This window comes from Sus scrofa, chromosome 8 (genome assembly GCF_000003025.6).
Source record: "Sus scrofa isolate TJ Tabasco breed Duroc chromosome 8, Sscrofa11.1, whole genome shotgun sequence".
Taxonomy (NCBI): Eukaryota; Metazoa; Chordata; class Mammalia; order Artiodactyla; family Suidae; genus Sus; species Sus scrofa.
In genome coordinates this window covers 21,261,046-21,287,801 of record NC_010450.4, presented here as the reverse complement: position 1 = coordinate 21,287,801, position 26,756 = coordinate 21,261,046, and positions in this window count along the sequence as shown.

The window sequence follows — 26,756 nt, the reverse complement described above, 5'->3', positions numbered from 1 at the left end:
GCTTGAAATGATAAATGAAAGGAATGTAACAACTGCAGCACTGAACATTTGATGCTCCGGGCTTTTTTTTTTTTTTTTTTTTTTTTCTCCCAAGAATTTTCTGTTTATCTGTATGCTTTCTTTGCTGGCAATCACATTCCACCACCCAGTCCACCTTGATGTGACGAGGGCAGTGTGTCTCAACATTCTTTCTCATTAAAAAATGTGTGAGAGATTCGCCACGAAGAGGACTATCCACGATGTCAACATTCCAAAGAAACATCTTCGGACAGAATTTTAAAAAAGACTCTACGATAATGTTAAGTGTGTGTGTGCGTGTGCATGTGTGTGTGTTGCTTGCTTTTGGACCAATTCAGTATTTAAAAGTTGTCACAAGCTTGTCTTGTTTTATATTGTTTTGACTTAACATCAAAATTCCTAAGCTTTCCATCACATCAGATTCTGTACCGGAATGGATACCTCCATTAAATAATTGTGTACATCACTTCCGTTAATGCCTTCATCCCCTCATTTAACCGGTTTAATTCCATTGTCTATTATTAGAATTACTCATCTGTCCAAACTGTCCGAACATATGCTTCTCTTTTGCTTCACTGTATTTATTTGGCAAAAATCACATTGCAGCAAAAATCCACTCGTCCACCTCGGAAAGGACCGTTCTCAGGCACCTAAATGTGGCTGCATGTCCACCATGACTGATTTCACTGAATTCGCCCCCGTAAGTTCAAATGGACCCTCATGCTGCCTAATAATCTATTTTCCTGACCCATTTGTCTTTCCTTCATAACTGTGTCATATCTTTTTCTCTTTCCTCAAAATTCCACACCCCTTCTGCCATGATCATCCTCGATTTGTTTCCTACTTCTCTCTGCAAAGATTATTGCAACTTCCAAAGTTAACTTCTACATCCACTACCAACCAGTGTCTATGTGACTAAACAGTGTGGTAGGGGTGGAAAATGTTTTCCTCAGCACAGTTAAGGCCCCTGCCTGGGTGTAAAAAAGTAAATGCACAAAGGCAGATTAACAGGAGAAAACTCTTAGCATATCTGACGCTAAACTCCCAATCTTCCCATCAAATCTTATCCGCTCTGCAGTTTTCACCAGCTCAAGAAGGCTTCCCCTTCTGGCTTCTAGTGATTCCGACCAAAAGCCTTGAAGTCATCCTCGACTCCTCTTCTGTTCTCATCATCTTCATCGGTTTATCAGGAAATGTAATTGTTTTAGTCTCAAAATACATTCAGAATCCCAACTTCTCACCACTGCTGCGATGAACTTGGTTTGAGGTACCCTAATATTTACAACCATAACCAAAAAGGTTTTCCTGCCATTACCTTAGCTTAAGTAATTTCATCTAGAGCAAGACTGTCTAAGACTATGCTATTTTTTGAGGTCAAATCTCTTGTATTTCGGTGCCTTTTGAGATTGAATTATTCACAAATAAGGGGCAAATAAGAGGCATCTTCCCTAAGCCCCCCAAAAAAAGCATCATAATCAAAGAGATTTTGTTTTCACCTATGATTAACACTGATTACAAAGTACCTACTATGAGTTAAGAATGATCCTAGGTGAAAGGTCTCTAGCCATAAACTTTACACGGTCCAGGACCTCAAAAGATTCCGAGTCTATCTTATACCCAATAGTTTGTACCTCCCAAGGTATGCTCAAGAATATATTATACAACATGCAGAATATAGCCAATATTTTTTAATAATAGTAAATGTAGAATAAACTTTAAAAAATGTATAAAAATGAAAAATAAAAGTCTCTTAAAACAGAAATAATTTATTAGTTAAGTAATTAATTAGAAAGTTCCGAGTCTAGTGCATTGAACAACTTCTAGCCAGATAAATGCACTGGGCAGCAGAAAGGGCTTTATGCTTTATGCACAAAGTACAACAGGAACCCAAAGCATCCCAGCTTAATTTAGTATTGGAGGCAGAGGTCATTTCACAATATCTTGGCTTAGTCTGTCTTTTTTTTCTTCAGTTTTCTAAATGAGAACCATTTAGAAATAAATTATCTTTAGCCCTTAGCCTGAAGACTCTATAATTTTATTTTTTTTAAAAAAGTATATCAAATCAGGTTCTATCACCACCTTCAATGACCATGAATAAAGACAATGTACCCATTTCTCTAACTATGTGATTAGAAGTATTTGACTAAAAACCTTAAGAGAGAAGTCCTGCCTTTGAATAGGAAGGAATAAAGCAGTATTTAAGCAGAATAATTTAGCATTGTGTGATTAAAGCATTATGGAACAGGAACCAAGAGATGTGACTCACCATTTACCTTGGCAGTAATTACTTCAATAGCTCTGTCTCTGTTCCATCTTTATCCCAAGGGAGGTATTCAGTCCAATCCACTGAAAAGAAATGATGACAGATAAGTTATATGTCAGTTACCGTGGATCCCTAGGAGAGGCAAAGATGGTTAGAGCCAGTCCTAGATTAAAGATTTCACAACACATCGGGAAATATGAAGGCACACAAGATTAGGTATATACAAAGTGGATATTCTGAGCACAAAATGTTACAAAATTCGGGTTTGGCTATTTGATACTCAATAATCCAATACTGAGAGACAAGTGTTTAATAGAAAAGATAGCTTTATTGAGGAAGCCAGCAATCTTGGGGAGAAGGTGGATTCATGTCCCAAAGAATCAATTCATCAGTGCACATCAGGGAGCAAGACTTTTTAAAGGGGAGTTTAGGGGTACACAGGTGCTGCAGGAGAGGTGGAGAAAAGAGCTACATATACAACAGTACAATTAGCTCCAACAATCTTTTTGAAATTGGTCATATGTGGTGGTCAGATCAGTGTTATCTTGACTGTTTTAAGTACAGTTAATCTTTAACTCCAGGGTTCATTTGTTCCCATTTCCCTGAGACCAGTTATTGGAATTGTACAAAGTGGAGCAGTTTATGTCATGGTCAGAGTCTACTCATCATGTAGTCAATGTCTTCCACCTGGTAGGGGTTTCAGTATCTCCAAAATGGCTCAAAGGATATGGCTCAGAATATTATCTATAATTTTTTTTTTCTTTTTAGGGCTGCACCGGCAGCAGATGGAGGTTCCCAGACTAGGGGTCGAATCAGAGCTACAGTTGCCGGCCTACACCAGAGCCACAGCAATCCAGATCCAAGCCATGCCTGTGACCTACACCACCGCTCATGGCCCAGATCTTTAAGCCACTGAGCGAGGCCAGGGATCGAACCCACAACCTCAGGGTTCCCAGTTGGATTCGTTTCAGAGGCACCACAAGAACTCCTCTATTACCTACAAATCTTTGAGGAAGAACTAAAAGTCTTTTATGCTCCTTTATGGCTAAATTATTACTACTTTGTCTTGTTTGACCGTTTTTCTTTGCTTCTGCATTTTCTCACTTCTCCGATTAAATTTATTCTTTGGCTAAAGTTTTTTTATACAGACAAGACACAGGTGGAGGAAAAGGCTGGTGTGTGGGCGGGCTTGGGGGGGGTATATATCCCGAAAGACTCCGCAGGGTCCTGCCCCTAGGGGTCTAAGGAAAAAATGCTGCTGAGGAGGCCTTGGGAAGGGTTTTTGCTGAACTTTTTTTCCCATCTCCTTTGCAGCTAGACTCCCTCAGCCACCCAAGTGGGGATTCAATCAGACAAAACCAAGAGAAGTAAAACACAGAGAATGGATCGCCTTAGAGCAGCAGCAGTGGGAATGAAGAAGTGAGTGGTGTGACCCTCAGTATCTGTCCCCAATGGATGCTGTAGGGGGGGGGTCCTCTCTGGAAATTCCCCAGTCTGTTTGGTTCATCCTTGAAGAGCCGGAAACTCTCTCCCTCCTGGAGATTTTTTTTTTTTAAAGGCCACACGTGTGGTGTATGGAAGTTCCTGGGCTAGGGATCAAATTGGAGCTGCAGCTGCAGCTTTGAGCCACATGTGCGACCTACTCACATCACAGCCTGCGGCAACACTGGATCCTTAACCCACTGAGTGAGGCTAGGGATCAAACCTGCATCCTCTCTGAGACAATGTCAGGTTCTTAACCCAGTGAGCCACAGAATTCTTCTGGAGATTCTGTGACCTTCTCAATACAATTTATTCAACTGCTCTTCCGCTTAAATGAAGTAGAGAGTATACAGCTGATACTTAAGTCTTAAGAATAAAGCGGCCATATATTCTAGTAATTAGGTGCATGGGCTTATGGAATTTCAATTCATGCTTGAACACTTTCTTTTCCATTCTTTCATTATACATTTATGGGTTACTTACCTTTACCTCTCTAAGACTGAGTCACCAATTTTATACTTGGAATGACCAGAATTGCAAATTCTTAGAACTAATATACATATAACATGATTTAATGCACAGAAGGACATGTATCTCAGTAACTGCTCAATTAAAATTTAAATAATTACAATTTGATGAGTTATAATCCCACCTAAACTAATGTGTTCCTGACCCCAAAACACATTCTTTGACATGACAAACTATTCCTCCTGATATTTTAACCATCCGAATTCCAATATGTCCTTTGGAATTTGGAACACATTTTCAAGAAGTTCTCCTTCCTCAGAGTGGATCATTTACTTCCTACTCCTAGGGACTATGGCCTTCAAAAATAAAAGCATATAATAAATATTGTCAGCATTCAGACTTTATTTTTTTTTTCAATGTTAAGGTGATCATCATTAGTAAGTTCCTTACTGATAAAAAAGAGTGTACTAATTTCAAATAAATTAAACTCAAATTGACAAAAATGGAGAAAAACATACAACTGCAATGTTCAAGACTGCCCTTTTGCCAACCGAGTGCAGCGATATCCTGCAGAGGAGGTGAGAGGCACCTGGCCCCAGGCAGAAGCTTTGAGATGAGCTTCTTGTTATAGATACTGATTGTCAATGAAAAATAGTATAGCAAAGACATTAAAAGATTCTCAGTGCTTCAAAGAGATGCTTCTCATTTTGACACTCATTAAGGTTTGATTCTTAAATTTTCAAAGCAAAGCCAGAGTAGACACTGTGCAGTGATTTTTTTACATACAAAAAAAGCCATTTTAAATTTTAAATTAAATGAATTTTATATTAATAGTGTGGAACATGTTATAAAAAGTAAAACATCAAATTTATTGGGAACTATTTAGCTTCGTTGACATTATTCCCATTCATCTTGAACATTTCTTGCTTTAAAACTATTTAAAATACATCTGATCAGAACACGACTTACGTACATCAGAGTACTCCTTGCTATTGCCTTTTGTCTTTCCCTGCTCTGATCCCTTCCCCATATTTCCATCTCCTTAGAACTGCATTTACCCAGATACAAAGCAGAACAAGTGAAGGAGGAAGTACATAAATGGAGAAGACAGATTTATCTACACAGCAAAAAGCTAAGGGTGAAGGAGATGGGAAATTTGAATAGAGGAAGAGGTTTTGAAAAGCCTCCAGAATTAGTTACTAGGAAAATTTAAAAGACTTGATGGGATTTCCCCTGTGTCACAGCAGGTTAAGGATCTGACATTGTCACTGCAGCAGCTCAGATCACTGCTGTGACACAGGTTGGATCCCTCGCTCAGGAACTTCCGGGGGCCGTGGGCACAGCCAAAACGAAGACTGACAAAGGAGGTACCCTGGAATGATTTTATGCCATGAAAGAATTAAAAAGGAAAGAGGATTCAAAGAGGATTTGAAGAGTGTCACTATGTACAGCTAACCCTTGAATAACATGGGTTTCAACTGTGCAGGTCCACTTACATGCAGATAGTTTTCAATGGTAAATCTTATAGTAAGTACAACAGGCTCCATGGTTGGTCAAACCTGTAGATGCAGAGGAACTGAGGATGTGTAAGGCGGACTATAAATTATACACAGATTTTAGATTACAGGGAGGGCCAGCACTGTGTTGTTAAAGGGTCAACTATATAATGAATTGGAACTCTAAAATTTTTTTTTCATAGAATTTATTTTTTTTAACTTTTTTTCATTTCCCCAATACATTTTTTTTTTTACTGTACAGCATGGTGACACAGTTACACATAAGTCACTTATGATGGAGCATGATAATGTGAGAAAAAAGAATGTATACATATATAGAACTCTAAAATTTTTCAAGGAACATGTAGGCATAGGTATTCTTTCATAAAAGATTTGATTAATGAATGATATTCATTTATTAATCCTTGGGACTATCCTTACAAAACTATTTATTTTCACACTGGGAGTTAAAAAACTATTTGCTTTTTTTTAAACATTCATTCTCAAGATGAGCTGGAAAATAGCTCATTGAAAGTGGTAGTCTTTTTTTTTTTTTTTTTTGCTATTTCTTGGGCCGCTCCCGCGGCATATGGAGGTTCCCAGGCCAGGGGTTGAATCGGAGCTGTAGCCACCAGCCTACGCCAGAGCCACAGCAACGCAGGGATCCGAGCCACGTCTGCAACCTACACCACAGCTCAGGGCAACGCCAGATCCTTAACCCACTGAGCAAGGGCAGGGACCGAACCCACAACCTCATGGTTCCTGGTCGGATTCGTTAACCACTGCGCCACGACGGGAACTCCCGAAAGTGGTAGTCTTTACATTGCTTCTGGAGCCTACCTGAGCAAATCATTACCTCTAATTAGAAGCATAGTAAAAGGAGTCCAGTGAGGCAATCCCAAGGGATTTCTTGGAATAAATATATTTACTAAATATATGAATATAAATATAAATGTTTATATAAATAAATGCATGTTATTATAATACTTGAGGATTTAGAACAAGATTCTCTTGTTTCCTTAAAGAGTTATTGTTTAAAACAATATTGTCCCCATTATACCCCAAAAAATCATGACTTGGAAGTCATGAAGAGGACATGGTTGCTGGTTGACCCTTGAGCTGGACCCAGGCAACTGGAGGCTCCTTATCTCCTGCCTTGTCCTTGGAATTTACAAGCTGCCCATTGTTCCCACAGCTATAGCTGTTTCAAGGATGCAGAGTCTACTACTTCATTAAGCAGAAGAGCAACTGAATAAAATGTATTGGGAAGGTCACAGAATCTCCAGGAGAAGAGTTCCCACTGTGACTCAGTGGGTTAAGAACCCAACTTTGTTTCTGAGAAGATGCAGGTTTGATCCCCGGCCTCACTCAGTGGGTTAAGGATCCAGTGTTGCTGTAAGCTGAGAGGTAGGTAGGTCGCAGATGTGGCTCTATTTTTTATAGCTGATATTTACGTCTCAAGAATAAAGTGGAAGTATATTCCAGTGATTAAGTGCATGAGCTTTGGAATTTCAATTTGTGCTTGAACACTTTCTTTTCCATTTTTTTATTATATATTTATGGGTAACTTACCCTTACCTCTCTAAGACTGAGTCACCAATTTTATACTTGGAATGACAGGAATAGCAAATTCATAGAATTAATATACATACGACATGATTTAACACAAAAGGACCACGTATATCCCAGTAACTCCTCAATTGAAATGAAAAAAAAAATTATTATTTGATGAGCAATAATCCCAACTAAACTAATGTGTACCTGACCCCAAAACACATTTTCTGACATGACAAACGATTCCTCCTGTTGTGGAGAGCTATATACATTCATCCATGTTCTGGACACATGACTGAAGGCCATTAAGGCCTCTATATAAGCTTAGGATTCTGGCCAGAAAGCATGGAGGTCTACCCATCTTTGCTGCCCAAGACAAGCTTCATACGTAAGTTCCTTGGTTTATTAAATCTGCCACCTACCGACCTGGAGTGGCTGCCTCTTTCTTCTGTCTCTCCTTGCCCTTCAGAGCAGCACTCCAGAGGTTGTGAACCAATACTAAGTGAGGTCATTTTAAGAGGCAGAGGCAGGAGTTCCCGTCGTGGCGCAGTGGTTAACGAATCCGACCAGGAACCATGAGGTTGCAGGTTCAATCCCTGCCCTTGCTCAGTGGGTTAATGATCTGGCATTGCCGTGAGCTGTGGTGTAGGTCACAGACGCAGCTCGGATCCCGCGTTGCTGTGGCCCTGGCGTAGGCTGGCGTCAACAGCTCCGATTAGACCCCTAGCCTGGGAACCTCCATATGCCCCGGGAGTGGCCCAACAAATGGCAAAAGACACACACACACAAAAAAAAGGCAGAGGCAAAGCACTCAGAGCTGCTACTCTGTGTTGATCCCACGACTTATTTACTAAGTGAGCGATCAGAAACCCATGAAACACATCATGGTCCTTATTTAACAAAACTTGTAAGAGAGGTCTGCCTTTTTCAATATTTATCGGGATACATAACTATGCTCTCCTCACTCCAACAATCACCCCTTCCCTGTTCCATGCTGAGAATTACAACTTTATAAAGAAAATGTGTCATTTTCTAGCTCATATTCATGTGTAAAGTAGGATCATTGACACAGACCTTAGTCTGTGGCTTTTTTGTTTGACAGCTAGGTCCTGAGATGCAAAAATGAGTAACCCAAAGTAAAAGAATGTATTAATTATATTTCATATATGTATTACTTACTTTTCTGATTTTCTTGTTATGTATAACAGGTACAAGTTTATATACACATATATATCAACTGTATCATTAATTGGTATTAATGTGGTTAAATTGCGATTTGTTTGCTCAACTCATATCCATATTAGGGTTACTTAATTTTTCAAATATTATTCCATATGAAAATTGAGTCATTTGCCTTGGCTAAAAGCCTCATCTGATAATCATTCTTAAAGATTTTTGCTATCTTGAAGCAATGTGTAGAACTGTGCCATCATTTAATTTAGACACAACCCTAATATACAAAGGCATAGTAGCCTGAGTACTAAAGCAACACTTAGCATACATTATTTTATCTCTACAACAATACTTTGAAGAATGAAAAAATAACATTGCTACTTTAACAAATGAAAGCACAAGCTTGGGAGGGTTAAGTAATTGGTGCAGTGACACATACTCAGTGAATGAGTAAACCAGATTAAATGGCAAATAAACCTGACTCAAAGCTATGTAAATGCAACTATGTGCAGGCAAAAACTATTAAGCCATATTACCTTATATATCTTACTTTTCCCTCTAAATTCCAAGTAGCTTGAATGCAGAAAACATTCATTTATATATTTTGTCTCTGACAGAAAAGAGTTCTTTTAAGATACTTGATAAAGCACAATATCTACTTGAATGACAATATTTAATGTGTTTGATCTAGTCTATAACCAGTTTTGCCTTATTTAATATCCACGTCATCTTCTCATTCCATAAGTTTATTTATACGGTCCCTGCTAATTTTTTTCAAACCATTTTATGTTTTGTGATTTGTCTTCTTACTTCAAGTTTAAGCTCCTTGAGAAATATGAGCTTGGTCATAAGGAATGAGCTTATGGCTCAAATTACTTTAGTAGCTTCCCATATATTTTATGCACTACATGCAACTATGCAAAAGAAAAGGGTATATGTTAAGAGGGAAAAGGAAATTTAAAAAAAAAAGGAAGCCAAATCTTGTTTTTACACATGTAAACATGCTAAAGGTTGGAATATTTTTAGCTGCAATCCACCAAGACAAACTACTCAAATTGGCCTAAATCTGAATGCGTTTTCTGACCCATGATACTAGAATGTTCCCAGACAGTCATGGTGTCAAGCATGATTAGATACAAGCATTTCTCTGTTTTTCTCCATATCTTAGCTGTGATGTGATGGAATTCAACATGATGTGATGATGTAATGTTCTATTCTTCAACCTAAGGCATTTTCTTCTCCACTGGTGGCCAAATTGACAAGTTTCTGTGTACACTATATCATTTTAATAGTTTGAACAACCCCCAAGGAGACTCCTGTTCCAGTTAAAGTGTCAGGAGTTACACTAATGGAGTTGGATTGACCTATTTGGAGGCACATGTGTTTCCCACATACAAACTTGAGTCAAGGGTACGCAGTGCATTAATGTCCAGACCTGAGGCACATCGCCTCTCTTGGCATCCTTCACGGGTGTTATTCACATCTCAACCACTTGTACTAAAAATCAGCAGGTGATAAAATCCCAGATTCAGGCTTTGTGCCAGATAAATAAAAGTGTCATGAATTATGAGGGGTAGTCTACTTATAATGTGACAGACAGATTAAAGAAGTACTTTGGAGAACTTTTTTAAGAATTTACAATGAAAAAAACTCAGATCTACCAGTGTGGGCCCAGGTATGCATACTACAGGCAACCAAGGCCATTTTTATCCTCCTGCCTGATAAGAAATTGGAGGTTCTACAGATGCTTTTTATTTCTTGGTTGATATCACAGTAGCTATAAAAAGAAAATGTGATGATTCCAACGGACCTTACTTATAACTCAACACTCTAAAGAGAGAGAGAGAATTCTTCTTCAAGGGTAACACAAAGAAAACCTGGTTTGGACAAACCAGGTGAGAAAGATTTGAATGCAAACCCAACCATGACTTAAGGGATGGCCCATGTGACTGCTGAGAGCAGAAGCTTTTTAACATATGTAAGGAAATATGCTGATGTTGGAACTTTCCTATACGCAATAAGAGATAAAGCCCCTCACTCTGCAAGCATCAGAATGTCTAAGTAATAACCAGTTAGCTAGTCATCACCACTTCCGCCAGGACTATGTGGACAACCTGTTTACAGAGGTCAAAAAGAAATGTAAAGACTGGGTCAGTTCCTCTACTTCTGAGCAGGTTGAACTGTCTTATAAGAAGGTGAGTAAAGGACCCTGTCTAAGGCTTTGGAGGCCCATCTTCAAAGACCTTACTGTGACTGAGAGAATCTTAAAGCACCTACTTAAAGAGTGATACCTCTAAGATTTAGGTCTGTTGGATTCAGAAGTGATTGAAATCCTGGATAAAATATGATTTATCGGTTATGTTCAAAACAACAGGGCAGCTCATCTTTCTCACGACTACATTGTTTTGAGAATGTGGAGGTCTAATTTACCCAAGAATAAGTGCTCTTTTGCTCAGCTCCAAGGATCACAACAGGACAGAATGTTACAGCAACAAAAAGATGCTCATAAGCAAAGCCAAGGTCGTCAATTGATTCCAGAAAAAGGGCCTTCCCCCGCCCAGTGTTTAGCTTTACTATTAAATATGTAGATCTTCTGCATATTTACAAAGAGGAGTATTCAAAAGATGTGAACATTTTAATGAAAGCCACTTAAGTCACCTGAAAGTAAGTGACTATTTGCCCAGACTGTATACTATTTGAAGGCAGGGCTCACTGCCTACATATGTTTATAATCTCATAGAGAGCTTTCAGTGTTTTATGCCTGTAGGCATACAATACATTTATTATTTCCTAAATTGAAAAGAAAAAGGTGAGTGGAGGAGGTGATTATACTGCAAAGGAAATGTTTGACTGAGGAAAGTAGAATGGAACCTGATGCCTTCCACAGATACTGGTGTCCAGAAGGAAGAAATGGTTGTTAAAGGTTACACAAATGCAGTCGGTCTTAATGCTAAATAGCTCCTCTTTCATTCAAACTCTAGAATTCTTTGATTTTTCCTGCTGTCTTTCCCCAGCAAAATTAGCAACTCTTTTATTTTTTTATGATTAAAACAAAAGAAAGTATAAACTAAAATAGCGAAGATAATATCATACATTCATTCAGTTTTCTAAGCTGAATCAGAGCCCAATATACGTGTAATAACTTAGTGATTTTTGCAGTCAAATACAATTTGTATATATATAATGTGTGAACACAGATTACGGTCTTCAATCCATACTCTGAAAAAAATCACCTTTATAAACTAGTCTTTTTTTTTTTTTTTTACATCGGAGCTAGAAAAGTCAATCCTGAATTCTAAGGTTTTACACTTTACTCAAGATGTCACTGCAAAACATTAACACAAGAAGGTGAGTTCAAATTTCTCTCCTCTAAACATTTCTTGGTTTACAATCCAATAATTGATTTTAAGTACAAGAAAATCAAAAGGTTTCAGTAGTATCTTTTCAAAGTGTTTTTATTAAATATAATTTCAAATAAAAGATGAAAACTAATATTCATTGAGCAGCTAGCTGCCTGTATCTTTTATCATTTACATACTTGATCTACATTCATCCTCACAACAAATGCAGGTAGAAAGAGTTTCTTTCTTATTTAATGAGAACCAAAGACAGTAAGGAGCTTGTAGTGCAAGGGGACCCTTGTGCTGGGGAAAGTGGCTCCACTGCAGAGCCCAGAGCCGTGGAAAGGAAGCACAGAGCTCTCCAGTGTGTCACTGGAGTGATGGTGAGGGTGCTACTGCCAGGTCCAGTTCTTGGCTTCCTGACCTCTGTCTTCTGTTTTGGAACACAGACCATTTAAAAGTCTCTATCCAATGTGTATACTACGTTCTGGAGGATGGCACCTCCTATTCACAGAATACTGCCTCTCATCTGGTGCTACAGTGACTTTAAGGGGCTATTCCAATATCATACCAGACTGGTACCTCTTAGATGATGCTTTATGCAACAACCTGTGGATCGTAATATATGGACCCACTTTCCTGACTCCTCCCAGTTGGCAGGACACTATACATGTCAGTGTTTGTGACCAGCAACATAAATTTTCTCCAGTCATTCCAAGAGAAAAACCACAATTGGGATTGTTAAGTTTCTATAAAACAGATAACATCTCCAAACCAGATATACTACAGCTTGGGGACTCCTGGGAGAAGGGGAAAAACAGGCTTTCTCTGGCTGGAAGCTGAGATGCAATGCCGTTAGGTACAACAGTTTACCGGAAGATGAGTATTTGATGATGTCCTTTGATAAAAGATGAACAGTAGTGTGAGCTTACAATGTACTAAATGTCAGTTGCTGACATCGTAAACTGACCGCCTTAAAATGATAATGGAGTTCCTATTTTCTGAAGAAAAAGTTACCTGAACTCATGAATCAGTTGCTGTCCTACGTTTCTTTTCAACCCTTCTCCTAGAACTGATTCATTTTTACCTGGAAGAGAGGGATTCTTTTGTTGTTTTTAGTACATCAACCTCTCATACTGACCATTCTTCAAAACAGTGAAACTACTCTAAAAGATAAAAATTTTAATTAGCAAAATGATGTACGGTGGAGTTCATTCAGAGCATGAAAGCAAACTGGTCAGCTCATTTAAAGCCTAGTTGATAGCTCTAGTACAAAACACACACACACACCAGGGAATGACTTCTTTTTTAATCTAAATGGTTTCTTATACTTCTCTAAGTGCCATAGCTAGAACTTCCTAAACAGAGAAATGCAAGTCAAACTACAATGAGGTATCACTTCACAGGAGTCAGAAAGGCCATCATCAAAAAGTGTACAAACAAGAAATCATGGAGAAAAGGGAACAACCCTCCTACACTGTCGGTGAGAATGTAGACTGGTACAACCACTATGGAGGGCAGTATGGAGGTTCCTTAAAATAAACTAAATATAGACCTACCATATGGTCCAGCAATTCTACTCCTGTGCATCTATCCAGAGAAATCCATAAAGAGAAAAGATACATGCACCCCACTGTTCATTGAAGAAATATTTCCAATAGCCAATACATGGAAGCAACCTAAATGTCCATCAACAGAAGAATGGATAAAGAACACTTGGTACATATATACATTCAGCCATATAAAATAATGAAATAATGCTATTTGCAGCAACATGGATGGACCCAGAGATTACTGTAATGAGTAAAGTCAAACAGAGAAAGACAAATATCATGCCATCTCTTACTGTGGAATCTAATAAAAATGATATAAAAGAACTTATTTATAAAACAGAGAGAAATTCACATATTTCGAAAACAAGCTTATGGTTACCATAGGTGAAACCATTCACAGGAGGAAAGAATTAGGAGGGTAGGAATAACCTACACACACTACTGTATAAAACAGATGATTAATGAGAAACTACTGTAGAGCACAGGAAAACCTACTCAATAGGTTGTAATAACGTATATGGGGAAAAAATGGGTATATTTATACATAAAACTTGATTCACTTTGCCGTACCCCTGAAACTAATACAACATTGTAAGTTAACTATACTCTGATAAAATTAAATTTAGAAAAAATAGTTTCTTACAGACCAAAAACAAACAAATGGAAAAACAAATATTGAGATATATTTCATTAGAATTTTGCAGTGAAAGCTGAATTCTCAGTAAAAGCATTTACTACATGTATTGCATTATTCTTAACATTATCTGTTGTTTCCTAGCTGATTTAGCATTAAAAGTGCCAAATTTCTCTCCTTTAGAAGCTCTACCTGTAATTTTATTAGAGAAACCAGAGATAAATTTGTAATAAGAATTTTTTATTCCCTCCCTAATCTATCAACTACCACATCACATAAAGAACAGTCAAGTGCTAATGAAACTCGGAATGAGTAGTAGTGAGAATTCCCCTTAAAGATGCATAAGAACAGAATATAGGGTATATTCTCGTCATTCCACAATAATTCACACACATGGGATTTGTAAACCTTTTTCTTCAGTGTATTTACATGCCACCTGCATTATTTTCTAAATTTTTCAACTCGCAAAAAAAAATCATTTATAATTTATTCTAGAGTTTATTTTAATGGCTTCAAGGGAGTTATAACAATGTTCGAAAGTAAATATAAACATTTCAGTTTCACGACCACTTAATTTTGGTGTTTATAATTTTAAATGATTTATTATACCTAAATAATTATAGATATATCTATTAAAACTTTTTAGTATATATGTGTGTTGGTATTTGTGTGTATTTATACAACTTACATACGAGCTTTGTCTTTTCAGGAATATTCCTTGACCTGATACCTCCTATTTCTATTATTCGAAAACAAGTTTTTAAAAGAAAATGATGTGGCAATGATGTTATGCACAAATACAAAAATGGCTGGTAAAGCTACACAGCTACAGATGCATAATACTTTAAGATTTCAGAGCATTTTACATTATAGCAGAATAACAGATACCATATACATGACAATGATGACGACAATGACCTTACAGTTGAGAAAGCCTTCTGAGAGAGGTCAAGAGACTTAGAAAAGTTTACAATTAACATTTTATAAAATGAAATCAAGAGCTGGTTTTCTTCCTTTTTCCAAAAAAAATTTTTAATTTTTATTACAGTTGATTTAGAATGTTCTGTCTGACCCTGTCATACATTATCCTCCATCATGTTCCATCACAAGTGATTAGATATAGTTCCCTGTGCTATACAGCAGGATCTCATTGCTTACTGACTCCAAATGCAATAGTTTGCATCTACAAACCCCACACTCCCAATCCACCCACTCCCCCCCCAACCTTGGCAACCACATATCTGTTTTCCATGTCCATGACTTTCTTTTTTGTAGATAGGTTTATTTATGCCATCTATTAGATTCCAGATATGTGATATCATATATTTGTCTCTTTTTGACTTACTTCACTTGAGTCTCCAGTTCTATCCATGTTGCTGCAAATGGCATTATTTTGTTTATCGTTATGGCTGAGTAGTATTCCATTCTGTATATATACCCCATTTGCTTAATAGCTAGTTTTCCAATTTTAAAATCATAATATATTTTCTTGTCAAAATAAAAAGGACTAAATATATAAATAATCCATTTTTAGTGCCCATGCCACCGAGCCACGTTTTAGTGATTTTGTTTGTTTAGGGGAGGGGGCACAGATCTGTGGCAAATCCATTGAAGCTTATTAATTCTACATTTAGCAGAGACTGCTGCATTTTAGAAGGACTGGAAATCTTGCCATTTAAGTTTGATGACCTCGAAATGGAATGAACTTGGCTCAGAGAAGCCTAAGGTAGACAAGAGAGCTTTGGATATTTGATGAAATGTCAGAGCAAAAGGCCATTATAAGTTTTGCTTCCTTGAGGAAAAGTTAACAAACGGGGAGAAAAATACCTAAAAAGAAGCTGTGTCTCAATATGAGGAACTAGCTCATAATTAGAAGAATCTGACAGTAGAGGGGCCTTACCCCAAATCTGTAATAAGAGGATTTTCCAAGCTGAAACGGCATGACCCTCAGGCAAACACTTTAAAAAGGGGGTGTTGTTCCGCAGAAGTGGAAGACTGGATGGGGGGGGGGTTCCTGTAGAGTTACCCAAGCAAATTGTTAGAATTACAGAATGCTGAAGATGAAAGAAACTTTATATTATTCCTCTCATTTAAAGATGAGAATATAGATGCTAACTAACATAGAAGTGAACGTACTTAATATCATGAAACAGACTTTAATTAAAAAAATCATTAATAACTCATTGAACCAAAAGAAAGGATACAGATTTCTCAGGTCAATTTAACCAACAATCCAATGATTATCAGGTTACTTTGATGGTCTTCAGGAAAACAAGCCTTTTTATTGCAGTGCTATTCACCAATGCTATGTGGTTTTTACCGCGAAACTGATGTGACTAAGAAGTAATTCCCTCAATTTATACCTACCCCTTGGCAAAGATTTATTTTACATTTGCTATGGCTCATTTAGTCGAATCTGTAACATTCACCAAACCTAACAGTAAAGAGGAGAGCTGCCAGTATGACTTAGAATCTAATAAACACAAGAAACATAACTGCAACCATGCAGAGGCCAACTCATCAGTTCTTGAAAATTTCTTGGTAGAAAAGACCCATGAGATGAAGCTATGAAGAGGACATAAATATATGCATTCATCCACCCCAGCATAAATTAATGCACTCATCAAATATTTATCAAGTCCCTACTATGTGCCACATAAGGCTTTTTCTCTTCATATGGTTACACATTTATATAAATTTGAAGTACAATACAATAAAGGCCATTTCTTGATCTCCAATCAGCAGTTAATTTAAAGGCAAGATAAGAAGTGATTCATACTCTATTTTAAAACTCCTGCTTCTGAATTTCATAGGAAAACCCCAATATAACAGTGTGTATTTTACATATATATGTGTATATATATATATATATATGTATATATGTATATGTATGTATGTATTTCATTTATTTTTTGTCTTTTGTCCTTTTAGAGCTGCACCCGTGGCACATGGAGATTCCCAGGCTAGGGGTCTAATCAGAGCTGTAGCCACTGGCCTACGCCACAACCACAGCAATGCAGATCCGAGCCATGTCTGTGACCTACACCACAGCTCACGGCAACGCTGGATCCTTAACCCACTGAGCCCGGCCAGGGATCGAACCTGCAACCTCACGGTTCCCAGTTGGATTCGTTTCCACTGTGCCAAAACAGTAACTCCAGAACAGTATATTTTTGATAGACCTAATCCATACTCTAAATATTTGCACGACACTCAGATCAATGGCCACCACCAATTTCTCAGCATATTCTGGATTTGGGGATTCAATAACTCTATTTCTGGTTTTTGAGAATTCAATAAATCTATTTAGATAAAAGGGTAAAATACATGATTTCAAATAAAGGAAAAATATTGGATCAATATTTACTAAGCCTGTATTCTGCACCATATCCTATAGAGGAAAATCTCACACACAGTATTCTTTATTGTATAAATTATATTATTTAATTCTCAACACAGCAGTAAGAGTGTTGACAGACCTATTTTAAAAATAAGAACACTGACCCATGGGAATATTATATGATTGGTGTATGTCGGACTTACACCATGTCTTCCAACTACAAAACTACAAATCCATTTTTTCCTTTTTTTTTTTTTTCTTTGTCTTTTTAGGGCCTCACCAGTGGCATATGGAAGCTCCCAGGTTAGGGGTCGAATAGGAGCTGTAGTCACTGGCCTACACCACAGCCACAGCAAAGCGGGATCTGAGCCACATCTGCAACCTACACCACAGCTCACGGCAACGCCAGATCCTTAACCCACTGAGCAAGGCCGAGGATCAAATCTGCATCCTCATGGATACTAGTTGGATTTGTTAGACACTGAGCAATAACGGGAACTCCCATGTTTTTATACTAAACAAAGCAACTGCTGGAAAAAAATAAAAAATAAAAAATAATGATCCTGAGACGAACATTTAACTGAACTTATTACATACTAAATAATCTCATTAAAACTTCACCAATGCACCAAAAAATTAAAGGAGAAATATTATGCTCACTATACATACATGAAAACTGAAGATTAAAGAAGAGCTAATTTTTTCAAGTCCACACAGCTAAAAACCAGCCCTGCCTTATTTCAAACCTATGTCATCCTGACATTCAAGCAGTGATCATAAACTAAGTCTCTGAACCTCGTGCTTTACTCGGGAATTTTAGCTTTCCCACTTCTAATTTTGGTGAAAATGAAAGGTTCTCTAAACTTATATCTGCTCAAAACTTCTTCCCACAGTTACAAAATCCACATTTTCACCCAGCACTCACCTTCCAAAGTAACACTACAGATTTCAAACTCCCTTGGAACTAGGTGCCACCTTCTAAGTATGCTTTTTTCCAAATAAAATGTAAAAGATGTAAGTAGAATGCATGTAGCCTTTTCTGGACAACCTCAAAAGAGTCTGTATGAGTCCTTTCCATTGCATCTTCCTCTATGTTGATATTTGGATTGCAGATGTGATGGTTGACATTCTACCCACCATCTTTTTTTTTAATATAATGATTTTTTTTCCATTATAGCTGGTTTATAGTGTTCTGTCAATTTTCCATGGTACAGCATGATGACATACACACAATGGAATACTACCAACCACCTTAAAATGAAGGAACGAGAGCCACATCTTAGGAACAGTGGAGTAGAAAGAAGAAAATGGCCTGAGACCTGGAAACATTTGTTGTACTCCCAAAACAACCTTGAACTGCCTTCCTCTGCCAGTTTTTAGAAAAGAGAACAAAGATGTGTTTACTCTTAATTTTCTTTTCTTTTGGTTGTCTGCAACTGAACTTAAATTATACATGATTATATCCATTTCAAGCCACCAAACACTTACTGAAATACCATATGATATCACTTATATGTGGGATCTAAAATATGGCACAGACGAACCTATTCAAAAAACAGAAACAGACTCACAGACACAGAGAACAGCCTTGTGGTTGCCAAGCGAGAGAGTGGGGTGGATGGGGAGTTTGGGGGGAGTAGATGCAAACTATTACATTTAGAATGGATAAACAATGAGGTCCTACTGTATAGCACAGGGAATTATATCTAGTCTTTTGGGATAGACCATGATGGAAGGTGATACAAGAAAAGTCTGAATACGTATGTACGACTGGGTCACTTTGCTATATAGCAGAAATTGGCACAACACTGTAAATCAACTATAATAAATTAAAAACTAAAATATTCAAGAAAAGAATCACTAGATAAGCAGTACTGTGATTAACACGATAGCAAATAGAGAAAAACACTAGAGCATTTTAAAAAGGAATAATTCTTAGAAAGTGAAAATAACTAGTAATTAAAATACAGCAGTACTGAAAAATGACAATGATAAAACCAGTAAAACCAGCAGAAATAATAAAGAGCAGCTGTTTTAAATGCCTTCTTTTAAACAAACTGTGTGAGCAGTGACATATAATTATTAAGACATGGTTAATAAATTATAAAGTTATTCTCAAGAGAATCATCATCTTTGGCTAGCTCTCATTAGGTAGAATTGGAAAGTAGGGATTAATTCCTATAGACAGCACATGAAGAAAAATATTCAGAAGAATCAATCTCATTAATTTGGGATCAGCTCACACTGACTTCCTTATAGTGAGATTTAGGAGTAATAACTGGCCAGAGCCTTCCTTGATTTTATTTATTTAGTTCTTGGAATGATGAACATTAATGGTGCTTCTGTAGAAAAACAATAAAGTCAAATTGATGTCACCATCTAAAGTTTAGATAATTTCTATCATGTTGCTGACTACCTGACTTTAAGATGTGTGCTCGATTATTTATATGTATATAATTTATATAATATATATACACATTCAACAAATATATAGATATCTGTGTCCATATACACACACATATAATCTGTGGTAGAAGTGGAAAATAATTGAGTAATTTGAAAATATACTTTTTAATATCCCACAATTATAATGAGTTATATATAAACTTGAGGGTACGTTTATGCCTTCATATCCATTCATTCAACTTTTGAGTTCTGACAAATTCCCCTGTGCAGAGATAATTATTGCTACCACGTATGTATGTGTTCCTTCACTTCTCAGAAGGAACTTACGTGGAAATTAATGGGACCGAGTATTCAAAAACAGGGTTTTGATGAAAGTGACAAAAGCCACTTCTATAAAAAAAAAAAAAAAAAATCCAAACATACCTCACAGGAGCCTGGAGTTTTCTCTCCCCTTGTTGTGGTGGCTACAGAGGCCCCATGGTGCAAAGATGGCCAATCGTCTCACAATCAACTATGAGCAAGAGGTAAACGTTCATAATGCTAATCGATTAAGATACCAGCTTTCCTTTACTACAGTCCCAAATAAGAGTCTGCTGCTGAGTACTGGAATCAGCCTTGAAGATCAGTGTTGCTTTAAAAACTAAAGCACGTAGCATTGAATTCGTGGTCAGGTGCTAGGAAGTGAGGCAACAGATACCGGCAACTAGAAAGTGGTTGCCTGTAGGAAGCTGCAGACAGATACTTGGAAAAGCCACTGCCTGTTCTAAATGAGGAGACAACCTATGAACTTTCTAAGACAGGAGATCTAGGGGAAGGGTGTCAAATAACAGAATGTTGTAATGTGTTTGGGGTGCATTCGTCAAACTGAAGAAAACACGTAAGATCAGGAAATACTATCTTGAGTACAAGCAGAAATAGAAGAAAATTAAGAGATCATTCAATATAGAGATTTGGGGCCCTGAAGGAAAGAAAACTCCCACACATGGCTACAAGGAATATAATTTAGTACAACCACCTTGAGGAACTTGCAACATTTTATAAAACTGCATATCTGAATATATTTATGACAGCATTTCCACTCTTAAGTATACACTAAACAGAAATATGTATATATGTTCACAACACATGAACATGAATGTTCACAGCAACCCCATCACAAGAGCCAAAAAGAGGAAAACATCCAAAGTCCATCAACATTTGAATGGATAGTTTGTGAAATATTCACAAAATGGAATATTATACAGCATAATACATAATACTTAACATTATACACAAAAATAGCTGAATTTCACAAACAATATTGAAATCAAGAAGCCAGACATGAGAATTATATATACAGTTGGATTCCATTTAAGTAAATTTCAAAATTCAGCAACACTGATCTATAGTATTATAATCAGCACACTGATTACCCTTGGAGGAAGGAGTGGGATAATGCTCAGAAGAGGGCATGAGGAGGGCTTTGGGGGGAACTGGTAATATTCTATCTCTTGATGTGGGTACTGGTTATACAAATATGGTCAGTTTGTGAAAATATACCAGGAAATACACACATGTTTGATGACGTTTTCTCCATGTTTATTACAATTCACTAAAGTAAAATAAAAATAGAAAGATGAATAATTCAAGAGTATTTATATTTGAGGTCTTACTGCTTCTGGAAATGATATTAAGTCATATTTGAATAAAATGTTCCAAAAAAATGTTTCGGTTGGATAGAGTGGTATTAGTGCAAAGATAAGACTGTAGATGTGACCTCTGCATTTAAACGAGGTGGCCTTATGGAAGCCATTGTTAAGTTCACAGAGAAGTTTCAGGACAATAAAGCAAAAAGAAAAAAAAAAAAAGACTTAAGAAGTATGTTTCTCTTTCTGACTTAGTCACTTATGATGGAGCATGATAATGGGAGAAAAAAGAATGTATACATGTATGTGTAACTGGGGCACCATGCTGTACAGTAGAAAAAAATTATGTTGGGGAAATAATAATTTTTAAAAAAATAAAGTATTTTTCATTAAAAAAGAAGCATGTTTCAAAAAATATTTTTTGGTTCTAGTTATTGACATAAGACTCAATGAAGATAAACAGATCAGAGGGCCATTAAGTTATTAAGGAAAAAGTGTTGCGAAAAGAAACCACAAACATAGTAAGAATAAGCACATCTAGAGCCTAGACTTTAGTTTCTAAATATTTGAGTTCTCCAGAAAAATTATTTTAAGGCTGGAGCAGGAAATACACTGTATGAACATGAAACTGTATGTCTGCCATGAACTCCCTCCCACTCCTACTCCAGATTTGGCTGAAACAGATAGTAGCACAGGAAAAACTCAGAGACTAGAACCAAAATAAAAAGAAACAGAAGTGCCTCCCAGGGAGCAGGAATAGGATTCACTCTTGTGTGTTTCCCATACTTCCCTTTCCAAATGGGAGGCTTTACTTTCCTGCTCCACTAGTACATATTAGGTGTGTATACTGGGGTGCGGGAAGATATATCACATTCCTTTTGAGTTCATAAGTCACTGAATTAAGAAGAACAAATTTTCGCAAGCAGATTATGCTAATAGAAAAGATTGTAAATCACCCAGTGTTGCTATTAGACTAGACATGGTACTTATACAGGAAGAAGAAAAAAAGGTGTGTGTGGGTGTGTGTGTATACACCAAAACAAAAGTCTATAACAGAAACTGCTAGTTGAAATATTTGAGCGTTCCTTGACGTTTTCTACTCTCCTATTCACTGAGACAAAGACATGCAACTAAATTCGACCAACAAGATGAGGTTTAAGCTACATCCAGATGTGCCCAATAAAACCCCACAGTCCTCTAGCTCTTGGCTTCCCTGTTGTGGTTACCTGCTCTCAGTGGCTTAACTGCAAGACTGAAGCAGCCCACATCTGAAACATACGTGGAGGACAGCAACGATATATGATATATATATAATGAGTGTTCATAACCACCCCTGGAATTTAATATAAATGAAAATTTAACTTTGTGAAGTTAAACCACTGAGACTGTGAATGCTCGTGTGAGAATTAATGCGAATGACTATATTAACATTCACCTGGAGATGAAACAAAGATGAATCAGATCCCGCACTCAAAGATATTTTGTCTACTGGAAAACACAGATACATTCTGTGGTAGTTTAAAGATGTCTAACTGTTCTTTAGTATTCTTATCATTGAGTGACAAATCATCCATAACTGCTATGCCCTGACCAAATTCGTGTTTCAAAAAATCATGAGACATAAAACGATTGATTTTTTAACACTGTATTTTTGTTTAAAGCAAGTAAAGGTACATAGTAGCACCACTGAGGGGGAGGGAGGTAAAGAGATTTTCCATATACCCCTTGCCCGACAAATACACAGCATCACCCATTATCAACATCCCCCACTAGAGTGTTTAATTTGTTGCAACTGATGAACCTACACTGGCACAATGTAATCATACATAAAATTGTCTTCCAAAAAGGCTATACCATTTTGCATTCACACCAGCAATGAATGAGCATTCCCGGGAGTTGTTCCACATTCTCACCAGCATTTGGTGTGGTCGCTGTTGTGGATTTTGGCTGTTCTAACAGTTGTGTAGTGGTTTCTCCACTGTTTTAATTTGCACTTCCCTGATGACATGTGAGGCAAGGATCATTTCATATACACTTATTTTCCACCCGTACATCTTCTTTAGTGATGTGTCCGTTAAGGCATTGGTCCATTTTTTGAGTTGTCTGTTTTCTTGTTTTTGACTTTGAAGAGTTCTTTGTATATTCTGGATAGTTCTCCATTATCCAATGTGCTGTAGCAAATACTTTTCTGCCATTGTGTGGCTTGTCTTCTTTTCTTGACATTGTCTTTCACAGAGCACAAGTTTTTAACTTTAATGATGTCCAGGTTATTGATTATTCTTTTCACGAATCATGTGTTCGGTTATAATCAGTAAGTCATCACCATCCCCAATACCATCTCTGTTTTCTCCTATATTACCTTCCAGGAATTTTATAGTTTCACATCTTATATATCTTTCTTTGCATGTCAGTCTGCTCTAAAATTAATATAGCTACTTTTGCTTTCTTTTTATTAGTGTTAGTATGGTATGTTTTTCTCCATTGTTTTTCCATTTATTTCTCATCTATATGTATCTTTATATTTAAAGTGGGTCTCTTGCAGACAATATATAGTTGGGTTTTGTTTCTGAATCAACTCTGACTGTATCTTTTAATTGGTACATTTGGACCGCTTATCTTCAAAGTGATCACTGGTATAGCTGGATTATATCTACCATATTCTTTATTGTTTTCTTTATTATCTTTAATATATATTTTCTTCTTTTTTTTTTTTTTGTCTTTTTTGCCTTTTCTTGAGCCGCTCCCGGGGCATATGGAGGTTTCCAGGCTTGGGGTCTAATCAGAGCTGTAGCTGCCGACCTACACCAGAGCCACAGAAACGCCAGATTCGAGCCACGTCTGCAACCTACACCACAGCTCATGGCAACACCAGATCCCCGACCCACTGAGCAAGGCCAGGGATCGAACCTGCAACCTCATCGTTCCTAGTCAGATTCGTTAAGCACTGAACCATGACAGGAACTCCTTATCTTTGATATTTTTTCCATTTTCTTTGTCTTTCACTTTTTCTGCCTTTTGTGGTTTTCACTGAACATTTTTTATCATTCTATTTTCTCCCCTTTCTTAGCATTTTTTTCTCTTTTCAGTAGTTGCCATAAAGTTTAAAATATACATTTATAGCTAATCTAAGTCCACCTTCAAATATCACTATACTACTTTATAGGCAGTATGAGTACTTTGTAAACACAAAACAATCCTGATTCCTCCTTCCCATCCCTTATATCACTGTTCTCATTTCATTCATATACAATTACACATAAGCATGTACTTACATGTGATATTAATCATGCTTAATCAATATTATTTTCAATAAGCTTATATGTTAGATAAACTAAGAAAAGGAAAATAAGTTTTTATTTTCCTTTACTTATTCTTTCTTTGTTCCTTTCCCTCACCTTAGGTAAATCTGAGTTTCTGACCTACATTATTTTCCTTCTCTCTAAAGAACTTCTTTTAACATTTCTTATAAGGCAGGTCTACTAGAAATTCTCTGATTTTTTGTTTGAGAAAGTCTATTTTTCCTTCACTTTTGAAGGACAATTTTGCAGAAATTTTAGGTTGGTGCCTTTTCCCTTCAAAACTGTAAATATTTCATTGTACCACTGTCTTGTCTACATAGTTTCTAAGGAGAAATAGGATAAAATTCTTACCTTTATTCCTCTATAAAGGTGATTTTTTTTTTCTGGCTTCTTTTAGAAATTTTTTCTATACCATTGATTTTTTTTTTTTTTAATAGTTTGACAATGTCTTCTGTTCATCTTTTTACGTACTAGAACAGAGTGTCCGAGTTCCCACCACGGCTCAGTAGTTAACGAATCCGACTAGGAACCATGAGGTTGCAGGTTTGATCCCTGGCCTTGCTCAGTGGGGTGAGGATCTGGCATTGCTGGGAGCTGTGGTGCAGGTCACAGACAATGGCTTGGATCCAGCATTGCTGTGGCTGTGGCGTAGGCCAGTGGCTACAGCTCTGATTAGACCCCTAGCCTGGGAATCTCCATGTGCCGCGGGTGCAGCCCTAAAAGGACAAAAGACAAAAAAATAAAAATAAAAATAAAAACAGAACAGAGTGGCAACATCCAAGAAGAATCCTAAGTACTGTTTCAAGATCGTAAAGTCACCCTAAGTGCAGACTAGCTTTCTTAACTTTCCTCAGAAATTAAAACATGGAATTAGTGCCTCTTGACGCCCAGTCTCTAGAAAATCTCTCCTGTCCTTCCTTCCCTCCCTCCCTCCCTCTCTCCCTCCCTCTCTCTCTCCCTCTCCTTTCTTTCCTCCTTCCTTCCTTCCTTTCTTGCCACACCTGCAGCACGTGGAAGTTTCCAGGCCAGGGACCAAACAAACCCACGCCACAGCAGTAATCAGAGCTATAGCAGCGACAACCCTGGACCCTTAACTTGCTGAGCCATCAGGAAACTCCAAAAGCTTCTATTTCTCCCTGTGCCTTTTGGAAGTTTCATCCTTGGAGTACTGAATAGCTATGTAAGATTTCGAACTTCCCTGAGGCCATCATACTATAAGGAAGCTCAAGCTAACTTCCTTATGGAGAGACTACATGGAGAAAGATAAAGATGCTAGCTAGTCCTATATTTTCCAGCTCCTTGGCATGTGAACCATTTCAACTGAGTTATCAGGCATCACAGAAAAGAAACAACCTATCACTGCTGTCCCCTAACCAAATTCCTATTACACAGAATGAGAAGGAAAAAAGACACTTACTAGCTTTGTGGCAGCCTTTTAGATATAAATAGATAAGTGAAGAAGATTCATTACGAACTTAAATATGTAGATGCGTGTTACACTCATTATGAGGTAAAAAAAAAAACAAAATGTACTACAGAAAGAAAAGGTCACGGGAGTATAACAGGGAAGAACAAACCTGACTCCATATAAGATCCCTTTCTTTGGCTTTGTGCTCTGTGGCTGTGGGGAGCCGAGAAAAATGCAGGGACTCAAAAAAAGGACCTTGCCTGATGGCAGAAAAACCTGAAGGCAGGTTCTTAACCAAGGAAGGGAGCTCACCTGAACGGTACAAGCTGAAGGTGGGCTTCTGGTCAGGAAGAAAGCTCACCTGAATGGTGCATGCCAAGGTGGGCCTCAGGTCAGGATGAAAGCCTGCCTGCCTGCACGGTACAAGCCGAGGGCAGGCCTCAGGTTACACAGCTCTCACTTTGATGTTGATGGGGAAGAAGTGGGGCTTTCCTGGGAAAGCAATTTCCATGTTTACACTAGAGAACATGGATTGTTTCTCGGGTGACCTAGTCTTTCCTGTTGTTTTATTTGTCATTCAGTTTTCCTCAGTCTTTCCTGAGTATTTACTTATTATTATTTCCCATTCTTATTTTCCTGTGGTGATTTGTGACTTAAAATTACAACAATAGTATAACAAGAATTTCATCCTGAAGG